The sequence below is a fragment of the Wyeomyia smithii genome, chromosome 1 (genome assembly GCF_029784165.1).
Source record: "Wyeomyia smithii strain HCP4-BCI-WySm-NY-G18 chromosome 1, ASM2978416v1, whole genome shotgun sequence".
Lineage (NCBI taxonomy): Eukaryota > Metazoa > Arthropoda > Insecta > Diptera > Culicidae > Wyeomyia > Wyeomyia smithii.
The window spans coordinates 63,807,994-63,830,297 of record NC_073694.1 but is presented as its reverse complement, the minus strand read 5'-3'; the positions used below and the strand labels follow the sequence as shown (position 1 = coordinate 63,830,297).

The 22,304-nt window shown below is 41.9% G+C and overlaps 1 protein-coding gene and 1 long non-coding RNA gene across 6 annotated transcripts in view; both read left to right on the top strand.

Annotated features, from left to right (window-relative positions):
- The window catches only part of LOC129729774 (potassium voltage-gated channel protein Shaker), a 398,752-nt gene that overhangs the window by 163,552 nt on the left and 212,896 nt on the right, over positions 1–22,304 (top strand). The window lies entirely within an intron of this gene.
- The window catches only part of LOC129729822 (uncharacterized), a 60,978-nt gene continuing 40,873 nt past the window's right edge, over positions 2,200–22,304 (top strand). The window contains exon 1 of the long non-coding RNA XR_008728747.1: positions 2,200–2,336. This is a non-coding gene — a long non-coding RNA (uncharacterized LOC129729822). The remainder of the gene's footprint in view (positions 2,337–22,304) is intronic.

The window sequence follows — 22,304 nt, the reverse complement described above, 5'->3', positions numbered from 1 at the left end:
TCCTGCTGGAAAAGCTTTAATCCAGTGTCACATGTGCCCAAAAGAGGCACCCGATTTCCCCGCTCTTTGACCTAATGATGGCCTCTGAGAAGGAATCTTTGCATTTTGTACTGGTTCAGAAAAATCGTCCTTTTTTAAGTGCCAGTTAAAAAGAAAGAAGGCCACATTGAGGAGGGGGAAAAATCGGTCATAGCAGCAGCCTTAAAAATCCGAACAGCAGCAGCGACGACAGAAGACAGCAGATGCAGTTTTTGGCACATTCGCCCTAGTGGCCTTTATTACTGCACCAGTACCATTGCCACCAGCAGCAGCAGCAGCAGCAGCAGTAGTGCACAGTGTAGTGTTGTAGTGAAATGTAGGTTTTTTTCTGGTTGGGACCCAAAATCTAGCTCTCACATGAAAGGGCAGTTATTCAGCAGGCAGCGCACTAAATTTCACTGGTTTCAATTTTCGAGTGTGTGGTGGGGTGACTAAAGGGTGGGACGCGACAGAAAAGGCACGCGAAACGAATTAAATAACGAAAAGAAACGGCAAGGACACCAAGCAAACTCTTGGCTCTGGTCCCGACTCCCGGTGGAGTTTATTTTCGCTTCTTGCACGTCACAGCTCTCGAACCTTAAACTCGAACGGGGCCTGATTCTAAAATGGGACTGCCGGTGGCCGGCTTTCGAGTGTACCGTTTTTGATCGTTCTGTTTCTGTTTGCAGAAAACCTGTGATAAATATCTACACCACATTTTATTCAATTGCCTTTTATGGAAACCAGAGGAAGAGAAAAACGGAAGAAGCAAGATAAAGTGAATCACAAGAGTGGTAGTATTTTGTTATACAGCAAGGGGTCCAAGTAGAAGCCGGTCGCAGCAGCAGCAGCAGAAATCGAGTGACCATAATGGAAGCGTCGCCTACTTTAGCGGATGTAGTTGCTAAGAAGGGTCAAACCCTGGTGAGTAAGATGGATCGTAGCGAGCAGCAAGTTGTGGCAGGCAGTGTCGTTCTCGTAGTCGACGCCATTGCCAGTGATCACGAGGGTGACCGTTGTTTGCTGCTACTCGAGAGGCGGTCGGCCGATTGCCGTGGGGAGAGAATTATGTAACGCCGAAGTGCACACGCAAGTGAAACGTGGAATTGTTGTACTGTACTACTGTAGTCTAACTTGCAGGCGCAAAAAACCGATATACCATGTGCATGTGCGAGAATGGAATTTTACCCGTCCAAAAAGGAAAATGAGTGCTACCGTAGTGTTTCACCGTAGAAGCTGAGGAATTTGCAGCATTTCGTAGCAGAACAGCTAAAGCACACATACATACACTCACCCAAAACTCACATTCGCACTAGAATACATACTCATATTTCTAACATGGTCTGAGCTCGCAACGCGTCACAATAAGTTTCTTTAACCAAGTGCAAAACCAAAGTGAAACCAAAAGCTTTAAAAAATATCAATAAGTATAAATTGTTCGCTAGTGAAATGAGGAGAATTTAGCACGAGGGGAGGTGAAAGGCTTTCCTCGGTTTTTACGTCTTTTTCGTGCGGTGCCAGGTTTTAGGAGGTGGCTGGAAAGAAGCGAAACGCCAACGAACGAACGGTGAATCAGTCCTTTTTTTAGTAGCAAACGTGCGACCAAAGAGTGGTACGGAAAGACAGAAAAAAGGCGAATCACGCCCAAAAGTCCTGCCGCAATAGGCGAAAAATCCTAGCAAGTTACTGTGAACGAATCAAAAAAAAAAATTAAATAAACGTACAGAAGCAGAATATGTCGTGTTTTGTGATACTTTATGTTGTGTTTCTATCGGCGAATCCGAAAGCGCAGTTCTGCTGTGTTGCACGAAGCTAGGAAAACCGTTTGTTTTGAGTTACAAAAAACAACACCTTGCTAATCAGTTACGACTTCGGGGGTTCAGTGTGCGTGAGTGAATGCGCTTTGTTTGGCGCCCCTCTTCGCCACTGCCGGTCTTCACAGACAGACACGGCAACCATGGTGTGACCTTGAACCGATAGTAGCGAGCGAAAAAAGATCGCACGGTGTAATATTCCGGCTTCCGCCCCCCGCCCGTCAGCGGTTTCATGCGGGGGACAGCAAGTAGTGAAGGTGAACAGTTCTAGCTTACTGCCTGCCGGAACGAAACGAAACATTTGTGCCACAGTGTGAAGGTTAGGTGGTAAGCAGCAGCAGTAGGTGCAGCAAGACGACGCAGCGGTGGGCATGCCAAGATGGCAGCCGTTGCGGGCCTTTACGGATTGGGCGATGACTCCCGTCATCAGCGTCAGCGGAGGCAGCAGGCCCAGCAGGCGAACCAGGACAAAACCGACAAAACGCCGGACGGGCTAAGCGAACCGTAAGCGAATTGATTTTCTTGTTTTTTGTCTTCTTTCCTTTCAACTTTTGTTGTACTCTTTCTAGAGGTAGGATCTCATGTTGAACTGAAACAGTTGCGGCTTCTTTCCACAGTTCTTGGGGGAATTTCTTGCGCGTGGGCAAGATTTCATTTGGGGATAATCGCCTCTGTAATTGGAGTCCTTCGAGCACACATACTCCGAGCAGAAGCAGCAGCTATCGTGGCTGCTATCGGGGATAATGAGCGTGCAGATTATTGCAATTAACAGTTTCTGTCGGCAAGTACGCTCCGGGTATATTCACAAGCGGTGCCATCCCATCTGACTGTTGATTAATAATTACGTAATTGGACACTTTATGAACCTTCGGGCTTCACTACTGGCAGATGCGGTGCATGTGGGCTTTCCGCAAGTATTTTGAATCATTAATATAGTTTACATTATGTTTCTCTGACCATGCTGAAGTGACGTGAAATTAACATCTATTAAAACTAGTTTTAGTACACGCAAAAGTTTTATTCCGTATGCATACAACAAACTAATACACGCACACCGGATTAATTGGAGATAGACGTCTTGCCGTGAGTTAATGTACAGCTCTAAGTAGTGCTGTACATTAACCTGCGGCAGGGGGAGTCGCTCTCGCAGCGCATGTACAACATATGCGACGATGTTGTTTCTTGACTGGAGATGGAAAGGGAGCATTTTTCGACAGAGAAAATTCTGCATGTGATTGAAACGTCCATTATTAGATAGTCGTACTCCCGTAACAAGTGCCAAATATGTGACAGTATGTGTTGTTACTTGACTGGAGATTAACTTTATTGCTTTTTAAGTAACAGATTTGTTACCTAAAGCACAGACTAACAGACGTAACACTGGAACCTAGCTTTATCGCTACAAAAAACGTCCATTTCAAAATTTCAATCGAATATTAGTCATCGCGCGAAAACGTCGTCTGGGGCGCTGTCATGCAATCTCATACATATTTTGGAGTTCCCAATTTGACACATGCAGTAACGCTGGCGCTGATGTCGAAATACATGACGCAGCGCGAACACGACAGCAGATGGGCAATTCTCGCTGAAACCAGGCCACTAGTGACACGAGGTCTTTGAAAAATGATTTTTTTATTATAGTTCGATTAAACGCATTAATAAATTAATAACTGCACATAAATTTGTTCCATTTGGCGGACCCCTTGTTCGCCAAGGGGTGAACAAATTTTTAGAAAAGTGAAAATCGAATATTTTTATCTAGCTGTATTTCAAATATTTGTCCCAAAACCCTCTACAAACAGCATTTCATTATACAGAAAACATCTAGGGCTTTTAAGTGGAGTATTCAAAAATTTGACCGCCATCTTGGATTCGCCGCCATTTTGAATTTTATCATCGAAACGCGTTTTTGAACAAGTTGGCAACCACCGATTTTAATTCTGAGACAACCATTGGAAAGCTGAGAAAAAATCCTACAAGACACATTTAAAAATCAGGTGTGTCGCGAAAGAAACATGGCCGTCGAGCCAATTTTTTATACCGAGTTTTAACATTTCAAACGCGCGTTGCGCGATCGATATAGCATCAAGCGCTGCTTGCCACGCAGCGCACACTGAATGCACATCGTTTAGTATGCGCGAAGTACATGTTTTGAATAGGTCTTTATAAACAACTTATTTGGATAGGGTAGAACTGCCATGGATGAACTACTTTCTTAAATGGACAAGATACAAGTGAAATAACGAAAACACGAAGAAAATACTCAATTGTTACCAATACATTTATCAACGTCTTAAGCTTTGCATTTGAGGTTTTTGACTTCACTTTCAGAACTATTGGAATATTGTTTAGCAAACAAATTATATTGTTCTTGAGGTAAAATATAGTGATAATTCTGCGTTCCTTTGATAGTTTTGACATTTTCTATCCGATGTTGAAGTTTAGTTTGAGCCGCTTCGTAATCCGCTTGCTCGACGTAAGGGAATGCCATTGTTTTGCTTTGGTTTTCCACAGCCCATTCGTAGAACGATACCGCATCTGTAATCAGCCTGTCCCTGTCGGGAGATTAGCTATATTTACAGGCAGCTCGCTGGAACCATCAATCCAACAACTCCATCACATGGGCATTTCCCGTGCGAGCTTGCGTGACTCCACGTCCATTTGGAAAACATCTTTCATAAACGTAATGTTTGTAAAATTATACTTATTTTTGTATTGACTTTCAGCACCGTCAGAGAAAATATTCGTTTTTGATACGTGTAGCAGATTTCTCTTCATGTAACTAAACAATTCATTAAAGCAACAGTGAACAAGCACATAGTTGTGGTCGAGAACAGGTGTTATTATGAATAAACTTTTATGCTCTAACCTCTCATGTTTCACGTTGTAAATTACAAATGGGTGAATGGTCACCATTTGTCTGGCGAAGTATGTTGTCCACTAAAGAAAGTAGTCTATCTATGGCAGTTCTACCCTATCCAAATAAGTTGTTTATAAAGACCTATTCAAAACATGTACTTCGCGCATACTGAACGATGTGCGTTCAGTGTGCGCTGCGTGGCAAGCAGCGCTTGCTGCTATATCGATCGCGCGACGCGCGTTGGAAATGTTAATACGCGGTATAGAAAATTGGCTCGACAGCCACGTTTCTTTCGCGACACACCTGATTTTTTAAATGTGTCTTGTAGGATTTTTTCTCAGCTTCCCAATGGTTGTCTCAGAATTAAAATCGGTGGTTGCCAACCTGTTCAAAAATGCGTTTTAATGATAAAATTAAAAATGGTGGCGAATCCAAGACGGCGGTCAAACTTTTGAATACTTCACATGGATGCCCTAGATGTTTTCTGTATAATAAAATGCTGTTTGTGGAAGGTTTTGAGAGAAATATTTGAAATATAGCTCGATAAAAATATTCGATTTTCACTTTTCTAGAAATTTGTTCACCCCTTGGCGAACAAGGGGTCCACCAAATGAAACAAATTTATGTGCAGTTATTAATTTTTTAATGCGTTTAATCCAACTATAATAAAAAAATCATTTTTCAAAGACCTCGTGTCACTAGTGGCCTGGTTTAGCGAGAATTGCCCAAATGGTGCTAGTGTTACTAACGTAAAGTACTGGAATCATCCAAACGATGATTTTATTGAAAATTTGTTCGACGTGTTATGTCTGTTAGTCTGTGCCTAAAGAGTCAAGTAATACGGAAAAACTTTTTGAGAAAAAACACAGAAATATAAACATAAATAATATTTCTTGAAAAACTCACTTTTTATGAATAGGTTTTTATTTCATATAAACTACACATTATTTAACTAACTAAACTTAAACAAAAAATAAAATCTGTCTTTTTTTTAAATTTTTTACAGTGTATTTTTTAAGGAAGAACAAAATTTGATTCCATAACTTTACCAACGACACTATATCGATCAAACAAGCCGTTTAGGTGCTGTAAAATGTTTTTATCATTAAAGTGAAACGATGTTGGAACCCCAAATGGCCGACTTTGAGCCACTATTTCGAATTTTCATAGACACACGGCTCGTTGATAGTTAATAAGTTACCTATCCTGCTTTTTACGCACCATAATGGCGGTCGCTATAAAGCGAGTTCGTAATATGCGAACCTCTCTGCTAACGTCAGATTCGCGATTTCTGAAAAATTGGCAACACAAATGTTGCCAGATATATTTTTCTTTTGATAAATTGTATCAAGACTTCAAACTGACGTAAGCAGAGTTGTCAAAAGGGTGGGTAATTTATTACGAACTTCGCATTATAGCGTCCGCCATTATGGCGCGTAAAAAGCTGGATAGGAACGCTAGTTTATATTTGCTGCGGAAAATCAACCACACTGTAAAAAATCGACGCGATACTGCGGAGTGGATTCCACTTACATCTGTGCTAATAGATGAAACATTTCATATCTACGTGGAATACATTTGCGATTCAGTTCACAGCACAAAACCAAGTGTCTTACACTTTGGTTTGCCATGTCATGCATACCAAAATCAATCATTTTACACTCAGATTTTAACGCTTATCCACGTCAAGTGCCAAAATTAAAATACCGTGGATTCCAATAAAAATCGATATGGGTCGACATAATAGAATGATTAGGTTCGTTTATTGACATTCATATGTAAAGAGCATCAGGGAATAGCGTGCGATTTATTTTCATTGCATAAGACAGCGTTTTCACAAAGAACGCGTAACTGTTTCCGAGTCTTCAACACCGTTTCACCTCAATAGACACTCGGCGTGGAAAATAATCCCAAAAACTGGTGTCCCGGATTTTGACTGGCATAAAATAAACGTCGGGACTATTTAATGCATGAAATACATAGGCCAGTGCTCTGGTACTCTATCCGACTCCGCATCCTGCCCAGCAGCATATGGCAGGTACCCAGCTGATTGGTTGTACCGCCGCTCTGGTAGTACTGTGCCCTGCGGCCACCAATCCTCCGTACCTTTTCTCTATTCCGGCGAAGCTCCTGGAGCGCAATGATGTCCAAGAAGCGAAATTCTAGCTGAACCAGTAGAGTCCGGTTGCTGCCCGGAGCGTTCAGCGATCTACAGTTCCATGCACCAAGCTTCCAATTGTCGTCCTTATTTCCTCGTCTAGGTCTTCGCTGTCAGCATACGACCAAGTTCCCACCGGTTAATCGATCTTCCCTTGGTTCAATCCCACTCGGTGATCTTGTGGGCCGACTATCTAGACTTTTTCAAAAGAGGGCTAGAGTTTTTCGAAAGCGTACCAATGCGAAAGGTAATGACCAATTGGTTGGATGTAAAAAAGTGTTCCCAATCTGAAAGATTTAAAACACCAAACGAAAGTCAATCCTTAAAGCCTCTAGAGCTTAACAAAAGAGCTCTTTTTACATACGTCGGCCTAGTAACGAGGCACTGTCCAAGTAGATATCATTCAAAGAACATTGGCCGGGTTCAGGATGATATCTGTTGCTTTTGTAATATGGAAAGCGAGACATCGAAGCATCTGCCGTGCAGTTGTCGTGCATTATTTAAACGCAAAACAAGATTTTTCAGCAGTGGCTATTAAAAGCCCAAAGAGATTTGGTCCTTGAATCCTGGGAAGGTGGCTTGATAAACCATATCTTACCTGACTGGGAGCGTGTCGATGCAGGTACCTGATCACTCAACAATAGTGGTCATTGTATTTTGCAAGGGGACACGTATAGCAATTGACTGGGATACTGTTGGAGAATAACCTCCGATCGTAGTAACTCACAACCAATACTGCGATGTTCTGGTTATCCTTAGTAACCGTTATTTACTTGTAATAAGCAGTAGCAATAAATTTTCATTCTTTGTTCAGACTTCGACTGGTTCACAAGTGTTTTATTTCCACACTACAAGTGGTTATGGGCCCAGAATTTGGCCAAGCCTGAAAATTTGAAGAATTTTTTTGAAGAAATAATCAAGGTTTACGAAGCCATGAGAGATGTAACGGTGCATGTCCAAACCAGCGGTGATGGAACCAGCAGGCGTACCAATTCTGGCACCGGTGTTGAAAGCGAAATGAATGACCGTACGGGGGCGTCTAACGTCGGCGCAGGTGGAGATGGCCTAGGGACCGGAGGAATTATATGTTAATGGATTTCTACGAAATTCCCTTGTTTTCTTCTTCTTTATAGATTTCCCATATATTTGTAAATCCGTAGAAGTGAACAAATCCGTAGATCTACGGATCTGGCAAGCCTGCCGCTCAGTTTGTACAAACCTACTAGAGTTCAAATCAATGTGTATCTCACAAATGGGACAAAGAGCACAAATTGATGTCATCTACACCGATCTGAAGACAGCTTTCGATCGTATTGACCATTACATATTATTGCGTAAAATTTTACGACGTTCGTTCGTCGAATGGCTGAGTTCGTATTCTTGTGGAAAGACTCTACGTGTGAAATTTGGTTCCTGTGTTTCGTCGCAATTAACTAACAAATCGGGAGTACCGCAAGATAGCAACTTGGGACCATTTCTTTTTGCGCTTTTCTATAATGATGCTACGCTACTGTTGAAGACTGGTTGTAGATTAGTATACGCGAATGACTTAAAGCTGGTCTTGGTAATCCGCACAATTGACGATTGTCGCCGTTTATAAGCTCTACTAAATGTGTTTGTTGACTGGTGTTATAGGAACTGGCTATTGATTAGCATAGGAAAATGCGAGGTTAGGACTTTTCACCGAGACTTCAGAGATCCTCACTGTCTAAATGCGCTGAACTGTTCACTGGTACGACCACTACTCGAAAACTGCAGCATGATTTGGTATCCCCACCGGCTATCTTGGTGTCTAAGGATAGATTCGCCCGATCCGATCCGGAAAACCTTCCACCGTATCCTGATCGCTGTCGATTACTTGGCCTTGATACACTTGAACGCCGCAGAAAAATTCAGCAAGCTGTATTTGTCGCCAAAATTTTGAATGGTGAGATCGATTTACCGTCGCTTCTGCTCCAGTTAAACTTCCGTGCTTCGCAACGTACTCTCAGATCGACTGGCCTACTTTAAACTGCATTTCATCGTACATCCTTTGGTTTTCACGACTCACGAGCTAATCGCCGCCGCAATCAGAACCTTTTTGAGTGCTTAAGATTTGTTTGAGTTCGGCGAGACATCACGAAAGTTTGTGCATAGGTTAAACTAATCAAATATGATGTAGACTTGACTCTGATTTTTGTTATTTATTCAGCCTATTGTCAGATAACTTATAGCAAAATGTACAAATATTTTTTCCTTCTCTACGGCAAACCTCTGTTTAACAGTATTACTGTCAAACTCAAATAAATCAATCTTATTCTCTTCTTGCCAGTTAATCGAAAAAATAATAATTATTTTGAAAAGTTTAAGTCTAAAAACGGTACCAAAAGAAACGCGTACAAAAAAAACGACATGGGAAAAATTACACATAACATTTGTTTTAACGACGCACGTCTCAAGAAATTGAAACAAACATGCACTAAGCAGCAGTGAGCAGTGTATTGCAGTCGCAAACTCTCCAAAAAGTTTTTGGTAGATGGAGTTTTCTGATGAAAGAAAAAAACTGACTCTGATTCAGGGAGCAGCTAAATGAATCTACTACCGATATCCGGGGGGAGCTTGTGCCATCCAGTCTGTGACTTATCAGCCATTGTGGTCAGAAGCTTTCTTGGTCAAGTATCTAAAGATCAGCCATGGGATGGCTAACAAGCATTGAATTTGTATGGACCAATTTTACAAATGAGTTTTTCAGATAGTTTTATAATTTTCAGTTAAATATGATCTCGCAAATTAAAACTGAGTTTTGTCTACTGTCATACTGGTAAACTGCTTCAAAAATGCTCAGAAATAAACTTTCACATGTCTCGCAATTCCCGTTTATTGGCTTCCACACAAAGAAAGGGGTTGAAAGTTTCCGTTCACGAAGCGCAAATTGGTTTTTTGATACACATCAGAGCGAAAGTTTCTTTAAATTTTATTCGCAACTTTAAATTCAGCAGCTTGAGTTAGAATGAATATAGACGTGCGTTTGATGCTTGTTTTCGAGAAGCGAAATGAGAACATCAGCACTAAATAATTCACTGATGTTCTCGTTGCAGTCACGAGCACGGAATAATTAGCTTGTGAATGCACACAATAACTCTTTAGCAGTGTCAGTCTGAATTTCAATAATATCTTTTCTTTTTCCAACAGGAAACGTCTCATTCGAGTGATATTTCAATTCGGTATAAACAATTTCCGCCAATGCGTAGCCCTTTATAAATCATTCCGCGAATGGTAGATAAGTCCGATGTGCAGCCGCTGATTTGTGTCTCTTTCGGCCCGCAAATTAAAGTTGCCGGACATAAATCAGACGAAATCTTTTCCCAAAATACATATATATTATCCTTTCGTGTACCTCCGCAACACCTCCGATAGTTTCCTGCCGTGCCGCTGCCAAACCGTTATCAAACTGTGTGAGCCACTGACCGCTGCTAATGTGCTACTCTTGACCGGCCGGCCAATCAGACCCCCTCGTTGGAAGCCGCCCTGATCCACACTATGGATGCATTTATCTATGGCTTCGATCCTCCCAGCCGGAGTCCGTGAAGCATAAAAAATAATCTTTGTTTCATATTGCCCAGCTAAACTAAACCCATGGCCGTGTGGCACGAGCTGGGCTGGACTGGGTCAGTAAAGCTCACATTTATTCCATGGTATCAAGTGGGCGTACCACACACCCCTTTTTCTCCGCACTCGCTCACAGCTCTTGTCAAGCAAGCAGTGTTTTTACGAGTATCGTTTATAAAATCCAAACCATGGTTTGTGTTTCTTTTTTTTTTGTTCTTTCTTGCTTGCTCTTCTTCATTGTTATTCACTAGGTAGTTAGCTCTGTCAGAGCTCTCGAGCAGCTCTAGGGAGGGGCTCATGTTTGGCAGTCACAGTAGGGAAAGCGATAAAATAAAACAACCTATGCTATCGTTTCACATCAAAAACGCACTGGGAACACACACACCACACTCACAAATATATACACAAAAACATTGTTTGTGGAACTAATGCCCTATGGATTAAGCTGTTGTTGCGATAGGAAAGGGTTTTGACGGTTGCAGTCGATACGAGAGTTGAAGATAGTGGGGGGATCAACACCATCATTCAATCATTCAGCTTGGAAACATTGTTTTACCCCGCGCGAATCCCGGCTTTACCCACATGATCATCATCATCAGCACACTAAACAATGGCTGGCTTAGCAACCGGTATATAGTGGGTCGTGCTTGTGCGATGCTGTTGCAGTTTGTTTTCGAAATGCTTCGGTAAATTTTGTCAGCCGGCTTCTGTCAAACATAGATTAGCTTGTAATTTATTGGCCACTAACAGTGACATCAACCGGATAAGCGTCGTGTTCAGCGTTAATCTCGGTCGGACATTACCTGGGCTTGTTGGATATCAAAGGATTTGAGGGCATCTGACATGTGTACTGTTTTGGTTGTGGGATTGGATTTTACCGCTTTTCTGTTTATATGTTGAGGATTGGCTCAACGGTTCTACGGTTCTAGTTGTCGAAATTGAATTACGGAAACCGAGCAATGGCGAGGCACTGAAGCTTGCTATTCCTTTCGTTTTGTTTCTATGATTACGATACTTTGAAAAGATAATTTCATCGTCTGCCGGTCTACTCTTGGCTGCCTTCCAATTAGCAGCCAGCCAAGACAACATCGATGATATGCCTAGATTAAGTTGTGAAGGTGTACGAATGCTAAAACAATAAAGCCAGAAACCAACGAATTGCTTAGGCAGAATCGTAATTTCATCACATTAAATGCCAATATTAAATTTTACCTAATACTATTGCCTGCTCATATTAGCTGATGGGAACAGGAATAGCTAAATTTGGACCGGAAGAACGATTTGATGGCGACGTGAAAGTTTGTCACGCATGAAAAGTGAAGCGAAACGCTGCCAGTATTGTTTTGCTTCGAATATACTCTGCAGAATTTGAACAACTGCTTGAAGGGCTTGAGATCAAAGGCGGAGCAAGTCACGTTTGGTACAATCTCTCCAGTTGAATTTAATCAAGTCTATCTTTTTTTTCTCAGAAAGCCTTCAAAACAGGTCATTTCAGAATATTGTTAGGTCCAGATAGTCGAACTTTTGTTCCAAGTCGCATATGAAGTTAATATTGAACGTGATGTCGCGCAAGTAAACATAGCAGATTTCAAACACAATTTGCTATTAATAACAATCTTTTTTCTCGAGTCAAAGTAGATGCTATCCATCTAGCAAGTATAAAAAGTTTCAAAAGTACGAAAGCCAAAAAGAATTTTTTGACAATTTTTTCGCATACATGTAAAAAAGACTTTTTGGAAAAAATTTCCAAATATCAACCGTAAGTACGTGAATACGTAAAAGAAAATTATTCCTGCAATCATCGCAAAAAAAAAACAACTAACGTTGTCGAAGAATAAAATATATCCATCTGTGGATAAAGAAAATAAAAATAAAACCTAAAGAAAAATCCGGTTTCTGCAAAGTTATATAAAAGATTCCAATTATCCCCAATTATAAGAGGAAGCAGATGCTTCTTTAGACACTCCTTGAGATAGATCTCCCCGTTTACAGTACAGATAGTCACGAACGGCGCACTTATTTTGCCACATGAGCAGAGCGCTTGTCAAATAAAATATTTCTTGGCAAAGTTTGAAAGTTTCTGCTTACTTACTTCTTTTGGAATATCAAACTTGTGCTGGGTAGTGACGAATAGTAGCCTCGGAAGCAATCCTCTTCCGTGCGCACTTCAATATAGATTTTAGGGTCGTCAGCATATAGCAGATTTAAACCTCTTTTCAGCACAAAAGCTGCGTTGTTATAAAACATAATGAACAGAAGCAAGCCAAGGTTGCTACCTTAAGGCACTCCCGATTTGTTTGGAAACGGTCTTTAAATGAAACCATCAATGTAGACGCAAAGTTCCCGCACCGTTAAATAAGATTTCAACCAATGTGAAAAAAAAAGATTCCAACCAAGACGTTAGTTGCTAAGAAACACCAATTTCGAGTCAGCTTGTGCAGAAGTATTTCATGGTCAATTTTATCAAACGCCACACTCATGTCCGTATAGATAACGTCAACTTGCGCTTTCTTCACCACAGATATGATGCATTCTTACGTAAAATTCAGCAAATTTTTTGAAGCCATGTTGGTCGACACATATGCAGCATTTTGTCGCATTAAGAATTACGCTGATCATTATTATCTCAAATAATTGAGAGACTATCGAAAGACTTGTGATTCTACGATATTCATATTGATCTCCTTTTTTAAACACAGGTGTCATAAATGATTGTTTCCAAATATGAGGGAATTTTGCTTGTTTCAATGAGCGGTTTAAAATAGAAATTAATGGTTGCACTAGATTACCAATACAGCGGCATATTAAAATTGCAGGTAGACCATCGGGACCAGGTACATACGAACGCTTCAATTTTTTTTGCTGCTGACAAAATCATATCTGAACTCATGGCAAACACTCCCAGATCAATGAGATCGATAGGAACGTTACGAACAGCTTCAACGATCTCCAGTTCCGAAGCGTGATTAGCTTCGAAAACAGATGCAAAATGTAGATAAATTGAAGCCTTCTATACTTTGTACATATACAGCCCCTCTCGGTCCTTGGCTCTCTGAACGAATGACGTGACAGATTCAATTTTTCAGCTAAATCTCTGACCGAAGGTGCTTTAAATTCTGCGTAAACGTTTCACAACACGCTTGTGATCCTGATCTCTAATAGAACACTGACCATAATGTACATTGCGTTGGGGCAGGCTCAGCAGGGATCTGAGTCTGAGAGATCGTTTGGGGGCATATATGTCCAAGATATCGAGAATTTCCAGGGCTTCGATTTCACCTAGAAGCACTTTATCTATTAATTAAGCTTGAGTTCCGAAACGTCTTTGTTCTAGGGTTTGTATTCCTAAGAGCCGACAGCGTTCAGCATAAGCTGACAGATGTGTGGGGTCGCGCCAGGGAAGGAATCTTAGGGTGTATCGTACAAATTTCCGCTGCACGGATTCAATTTTAGTAATCCAGGAATTGTAGAATGGACTCCATACAACGGAGCAGAATTCCAAGATGGATCGCACTAAGAAATAGTATAGTGATCTAAGGCAAAACGGATCACGGAACTCGTTGGCTATCTTGAACATAAAACCGAGTTGTTGATTAGCTTTAGATATATTTCGTAGTAGTGCAGTTTGAAAGTGAGCGTAGTATCCAGAATAACTCCCAGATCACGAATTTGTGCCACTCTAGATAGAAGCTGACGCGACATAGTGTAGTGAAATAAGATTGGCTTTTTTGTCCGACAGAAGGAGAGGACACTACATTACTGAATGCTTACAGAAAGAAGGCTTCTAGAACATCATAGGCTGAAAACATCCACTAGTCGCTGAAGCTCAACACAGTCCGTAGTATTCCTTACAACTTTGAAAAGTTTGACATCATCAGCGTACAATTTACGGCAACTATCCGGAAGCAGCAGAGAAGCGAATGTTTGTGTTTTTCTCAAACGCAGTTTACAGATCGTGATGTGATTTCAAGACGCATTTGAAGTCTTTGAAATCATACTGTATAACGGGGAAAAATGCTGCTTGGCAGCTCTTGTCATATTTTTTCTCCGTATGCATACAACGAGCAAACTAATATACGCACACCGGATGAATTGGAGATAGCAAAAGCTAGTAAGGCCTGAAACATGCTGAGATTCTCGCCGTAGGATAATGAAAAGCTCTTCTTACGGCTGTTGATTGACCTACGGCAAGAATCCCGCCCGATCGTTAGCGTTGGCGTTCAGCATGTTTCAAGCCTAACATGTGCAACACATGCGACGGTGTGTGCTTTTCCTTAACTGGAGATGGAAAGGGAGCATTTTTAGACAGAGAAAATTTTGCATGTGGTTGAAATAATCATTATTAGATAGTCATACTCCCGTAACACGTGCAAAATATATAACAGTATATGTTGTTACTTGACTGGCAAGGACTTTTTGGCTTTTTAGTAACAGATTTGTTATCCAAAGAGCAATTTTGCGCTGTTGCTTTTAAAGTAATAAGTGAAGGTTTTGCGTGTAGTTATTGATCGTTTCGGATAGAAACACTGTTGATCCGATGAGATGTATTGTTTGCAGTTGGCGGAAAGAGCGTCGTTAATGATAATTTCCATTACCTTGGAGCATGCACAGAGAGATGTGATGCCTCTGTAGTTTTGTACATCGCGTCTTTCGCCTTTCTTAGGCACGGGAAACATGATGGAAAACTTCCGAATGGAAGGAAACACACGTTGATAAAGAGATAAATTAAACAGCAGGCATAATGAATGAGTGAGAACAGCAACAAATCGTTTCGGAACACACGATGGAATTCCAACCGGGCTAACAGCAAAAATATGCACAACGAGCAGGTTCCAGGAGATTGTTGCCAAGGTGAACGGAGGATACGTTGGTCTACCGGGCAGTTCGAACGGGTGGACGACCAAGTCACCGGGAAGCTAACTGGTTTCACTTCGTTGGTGGTGGCGGGCGACTTCAACGCATGTGTAGTGGAGTGAGGAAGTCGCCGCACGAACTAGAGAGCTCAAGATAGATCTGGCAAACGTTGGCATCAAGAGAATCATCAGCAGGATCGGCGCGGAGTCGATCATCGATATGACCTTCTGTAGTCCGGGACTGATCACAAACTGGAGAGTAGAAGACGGCTACACTCATAGCGACCACCTGGCTGTTTGCTACGCGAAACGAAGGACACAACGTGCGCGAACCGATGAACAAAGGGAAGAGCACCGTGCGGCATTTGGTTCCTCGAAAGTCTCACTAACCTATGGGGTGACGCCTGCAGGATGGAGATGGCTAAGACTAAGGTGGCGATGGCGCCCACCTAACGATGACCAGTGATGCTGGAGCAAATCATAGTGGGAGTCTTCCCACGCCACAAGCCAAGACCTTGGCCCTTGACTGTCGAGTCCCGCATCCGACGGTCCAGTATCTCAGACAAAGACAAAAAACGGTCGGTCATTCTACCGGACATCCGGTAGTGACGGCAGCCGTGCCAAAATTGAGGAGGAGTCAAGGGTCCCTCATTCGTAACCCTTGCTAATTAAGGATAACTAATGAGGAACCCTTATCTCCTCCCTCATTTACCTAAACACCAAAACATTTTCGCGATTGTCATGTTGGATATAAAAAAACCGTTCACTAGTGTTAGCTGGGATTCCATAGCCCACTCGCTACGGAAACTCCGCATCCCTTTGTTGCTGTACAAGATTCTGGAAAACAACTTATAGAATCGAGTGCTAGTCTACTGCACAAGCGAGGGCCAAAAATGCGTCCCAACTACCGCAGGGGTTCAATTCTGGGCTCAATATTGTGGATCGTCATGTACAATGGGGTGCTAAAACTGAAGTTTGCTTTAGAGAATGTAGGCTATACCGATGAGATAACACTCAAGGTTTACGTCGAATCGATTGAGGAGGTTGAGTTAACGGCTTCGCACTCTATGAGCCTCGTCGAGGACTGGGTTGCACTCTAATAAACTGGAGATAGCCCATCATGAGACGTAGATCAAAGCAAAGCCTTGGTGCTACATTCCGATTCGGAGCTTGACCTTCTGTTTACTATACACAGACTTTGCAGCCAACCATTAAGTGTACAGGACAATTGCGGGGCTAGCGCTCGGACCCTACTGACACTAACAGTCTCTCCCGAGTCAAGACTCGAACCTACGACGACTGACTGGTGAGGCGAGCATCGTACCTCGAGACCAGCTGGGGATGAGACGTAGATCATAGTTGTTAATAACCGCAAATCAAAGCAGCAAGCGTATGCCTATAAGCATCACTATCAAGGAAAACTTCAAGTGCTTTGACTTACACGACACAAGGGATATACAAAGCACCATAAGACCATGTACGATGGCCAAGTGGCAGCGGGGGGGTCCAATTCATGGAGATTTCGAAGACAATATGTATTAGAAAATTGAGGCGGTTAAAACGTCGAATATGTCAAAAAATCAACACACACGATACAGTCGAAATCAATTGATTATACACTGGATACAGTTGAAATAAAATAGCATAAAATTAAAGAAGGTAAAATAAGCCGAATGAAAAATTAAATGATGAATAAATCACAAAAGGGGAGAACAAACTTTGAAAATAATAAATGATATAAAAAAGCTTAAAATATAATGAAAAGAAATAAGAAGTCAACAGTCAAGAAACAAAGAAATCAAAACAGCCTAAGAAGTGGAAAAATTTATTAACTTAGACTTCTGTAATTTTTAACTTCGTTTAATTTTATCGGTTTTTTATTGACCTGTCTTGGTTTGTATGAGTTTGTTGACTTAATGAATTTGTTGAACTCCCTTTTTTTTTCTTCATCTATAATTTATTTGACACGGCACAAATACAATTTAATGTTTAACGGCGCCAATTATATCTGGTAGCTTACTTCCTAAAGTATCTTAATAACTAAAAGCAAATTTTTTATCCTCGCTGCCGACTACGAGCTTAAACTAAATCTAACTTAAAGCTAGAATGTTTTGCATTAAAAGCACTGATTTGTTGTTTGATGGTTTTCCATCGCCATAGGTAAGCAGCATATTGAATATGTTCCGCTGCTGGGCCAAGATATTACGGACTGGCATATTGGGTTGTCTCCCTCGGGACCTGAGAGTATCGTGCGGGTCTAGTTGCTGTTTCCGAATCCGGGGTCTTAACGTGTTCTTGTCGTTTGGTTGGATGTAGGCGGAAGGGAATAGGATTAAACTGGGGCGTGGATGGATTTCAGGAAAACGTATATAAGGGACATGTTGGATAGGTCACGGCTCGCCAAGACATCACGAACAGGAACAGCCGGCTGCCTACTTTCGGCCTGCAGGGAAGCTATTAATTTAGACCTGGCGTCACGGTGTACAGGGCATGACCAAACCACATGCTCTATGTCGTGATAACCCTCACCACAGGCACAGATACCACTTTCCCCGAGCCCAACACGACGGAGATGCGCGTCAAATCTATAGTGATTGGACATAAGCCGGGACATCACGCAAATGAAATCCCGACCTACATCCAACCCCTTGAACCACGGGTTCGTCGACACCTTGGGGATTATGGAATGTAACCACCTTCCCAGTTCCCCTCTGGTCCAAGCATTTTGCCAACTGATGATCGTGTTCTGACGTACAAGTGCGAAAAATCCATTAAAAGCAATTGGTCTTTCATAAATATCACCGTTTATTGCGCCCACCTTAGCCAAAGAGTCCGCTTTCTCATTACCCGGTATCGAGCAGTGAGAAGGGACCCACGCTAAGGTAATCTGAGTAGATTTTTCGGATAAAGCACTCAGATGTTCCCGTATTTTCCCCAGAAAATACGGAGAGTGCTTAACATCTTTCATCGATCGGAGAGCCTCAATGGAACTGAGACTGTCCGTAAAGATGAAATAATGGTCCGTGGGCATTTTTTCGATAATCCCTAGGGTGTACTGAATTGCAGTCAATTCTGCGACGTAAACAGAAGCAGGATTATCAAGCTTATGGGAGACGGTTAAATTGTTATTGAAAATACCGAAGCCAGTGGACCCATCAAGAAGTGATCCGTCAGTGTAGTACATATTGTCGCAGTTGATGTTTCGATATTTATTGGAAAAAATTTTGGGGATCTGCTGCACGCGTAAATGATCCGGGATTCCACGAGTTTCTTCTATCATGGATGTATCGAAAAACACAGTAGAATCAGAAGTATTTGATAAGTCGACACGATTTGGAATATTCGAAGAAGGGTTAATATTTTGGGACATGTGATGGAAATACAATGTCATAAAACGGGTTTGAGAATTAAGCTCGATTAACCTTTCAAAATTTTCAATCACGGGACGGTTCAAGACCTCACATTTAATAAGAATACGAGAAGACAGGCTCCAAAAGCGGTTTTTCAATGGTAGTACTCCAGCTAAGACCTCCAAACTCATCGTATGGGTCGATTGCATGCAACCTAAGGCGATACGCAAACAACGATATTGTATTCGCTCCAGTTTGATCAGATGTGTGTTTGCTGCGGAGCGGAAGCAGAAACACCCGTATTCAATAACAGACAATATCGTTGTTTGGTAAAGCTTTATAAGGTCTCCTGGATGGGCTCCTCACCATTGTCCGGTTATTGTACGAAGAAAATTCACTCTTTGTTGACATTTTTTCATCAGATACCTCACGTGACAACCCCAGGTGCCTTTAGAGTCGAACCAGATACCAAGATATTTGTGTACCAAAACCTGAGAAATCGCTTTACCCATTAATTGTGTTTGAAGCTGAGCAGGTTCATGCTTCCTAGAAAAAACTACTATCTCAGTCTTCTCCGGAGAGAATTCGATACCTAGCTGTAAAGCCCAAGCAGACAAATTGTCCAAGGTATCTTGCAATGGTCCTTGCAAATCGGCAGCTTTGGCTCCTGTAACAGAGATTACACTGTCGTCTGCAAGTTGTCTTATCGTGCATGAATTTGCTAGACATTCGTCGATGTCATTTACATAAAAGTTGTAAAGAAGGGGGCTTAAACATGAGCCCTGGGGAAGATCCATGTAGCTAATGCGAAAAGTTGCCAAATCGCCGTGCGTAAAATGCATGTGCTTTTCAGACAGCAAATTGTGCAAAAAATTGTTTAAAATTGGAGAAAATCCTTGTCGGTGAAGTTTACCCGAAAGAATGTCAATAGAAACGGAATCAAAAGTCCCCTTAATATCCAAAAACGCAGACGCCATTTGTTTTTCGAGCATACGCCAGCTGAATATCTGTTAAAAGCAGCGCAAGACAATCATTCGTCCCTTTGGCACGGCGGAAGCCAAATTGAGTATCCGATAGTAGGCCATTTGATTCGACCCAGTGGTCTAAACGACGGAGTATCATTTTTTCCATCAATTTCCGGATACAGGATAGCATTGCAATCGGTTTTTGGATGGCGATCACCTTCACTTGCCTCCAATCCTGCGGTACATTGTTTTGCTCCAGGAACTTATTGAACAAGTTCAACAAGCGCCTCTTGGCATTGCCGGGTAGATTCTTCAACAAGTTGAATTTGATTCTATCTAACCCAGGCGCGTTATTGTTACAGGACAGGAGGGCAACTGAAAATTCTGCCATCGTAGAAGGTGATTCTATCGCGTCGTGGCCCGGAGACGCATCACGAACAATATTTTGCTCAGGAACAGAGTCCGGACATACATTCCTGGCAAAATCAAATATCCACCTACTTGAGACTCCTCGCTTCCGTTGACCGTTACGCGATTCCGCATTCTTCGGGCTGTGTTCCAAAGAGTGCTCATCGATGTCTCCCTCGACGTCTCGTTCACGAACCGACGCCAATATCCGCGTTTCTTTGCTTTAGCCAAACTTTTAAGCTTGGTATTAAGCTCCGAATACCGTAAATAGTCGCAGGGTATACCTCCCTTCTGGTAGGCCAAAAACGCGTCGGATCTTTGCGTGCAGACATCGGAGCACTCTTGGTCCCACCACGGAGTGGGAGGCCGTTCTTTGATCGTTACGCCGGGATATTTCTTCGTTTGGGCTTGCAACGCGGCGTCGAGAATCAAGCCCGCGAGGAGGTTGTATTCTTCAAATGGTGGATGATGTTGAATCGAATCGACCGCTTTTGAAATCATTTCCTCGTATAACTTCCAATCGACATTCCGTGTGAGGTCATACGGAATGTCAACTGGTCGCATGCGAGTTGACCCGTTATTAATTGAAATAAGAATAGGCAAATGGTCGCTACCGTGAGGATCGAGGATTACCTTACATGTGCAATCCAACCGTAGCGACGTCGAACATAAGGATAGATCCAAAGCGCTTGGGCGCGCTGGAAGTTTCGGGATACGTGTCATTTCACCGTTGTTTAAAATAGTCATGTCGAAGTCATCGCAAAGGTTATAGATTAAAGAGGAGCGGTTATCATTGTAAGGGGAACCCCAAGCCACACCATGAGAGTTGAAGTCTCCCAAAATCAAACGTGGCGAGGGAAGAAGTTCTATTAAATCAAAGAGCAGCTGTTGCCCAAACTGTGCTCTGGGAGGAATATATATTGAGGCAATACAAAGCTCTTTACCTTGTATTGTCATTTGACATGCGACAACTTCGATGCCTGGAATCGAGGGGAGGTTAATACGATAGAAAGAATAGCACTTTTTAATCCCTAAAAGTACTCCTCCATATGGGGTGTCTCGATCAAGGCGAATAATATTAAAATCATGGAAGTTGAGATCAATATTTGAAGTAAGCCAAGTTTCACAAAGGGAAAATGCATCGCATTTGTTTTTATTTATCAAAACTTTAAACGAATCAATTTTTGGTAAAATACTTCTACAATTCCACTGTAAGACAGATATAGAATCCTTCATATACGCAGTTGAATTAGGCATCGAAGGATAAAATCGCTGCAAGGAGGGGCCATTGGGCAGTCAACTGCTTCAAAAATGATCTAACTGTTGGGAGAAATGCTGTAAGAAAAATTTTAATTGGATCGGGTACATTGAAAGTTTCAAAAATCCAGTCCACAATGTCAGAAAATTTCACTAATCCAGAGTTTGTTTCATCAACTGGATGTGCAAAAGGAACAACTGGGGTTTTAGATGTTCCTGGCAGTGCTGGGAACTCCTTCTGGGACTTTTAATTTGCAAGCCCAGGAGGAGTTTGCTTCGGTTTTCCGCAACACTGTTTGGTTTGCTTGTAACTTTCATTTTACTTTGAGAAATCTTAGGAGCTTTTCTGGGAAGTTTAGGAGAGGAAATATTTTTCCTCTTTCTAGACTCCCCAGGATTGGCGTAAGATGTTCCCGCTGGTGAATCGTCAGAATCGGTTCAGAGGACAACAGATCATAAGGGTTTGAAGTAATGGGAGAAGTGGTAAGCATCTCAGCGTAAGAACGCTTCGAACGCTCTTTGAGAGACCTCTTTATTTTATCCCTGCGCTGCATGTACACCGCACATGTCGAGAGCTCATGTTGACTCTCCCCACAGTGAATGCATTTTTCAGCATTTTTACTGCAGGAATCATCCGCATGATTCTCCCCACACTTGCCACAACGTGCCTTATTGCAGCAGTAGGCGGCGGTGTGGCCTAACTGCTTACAATTCAGGCAGTTCATGACGCGAGGCTGTTGAACTCCCTTGATTATTCAACTTTTTTACGGTCTGGTCATTCATAACTTTTCTTTCACTTTTGATATTTAATTTTTATTTTTTTCTCATTTTACCATCACCAAATTTTGAAAGATTCTGGCGAACATTGTCGTCTTAAATGTGTAAAAAAATGAGATTTTCAAAAAAGCGACTTTTTGAGATATTTCCTATTTTGTGACAATTTGGAAGATTTGGCCCAAAAAAAATTTCTGGCAATGAACAAAGGTTTTTCTAGAACCTCAATTTTATTACCTACAACTTTTTTGAAGTGACT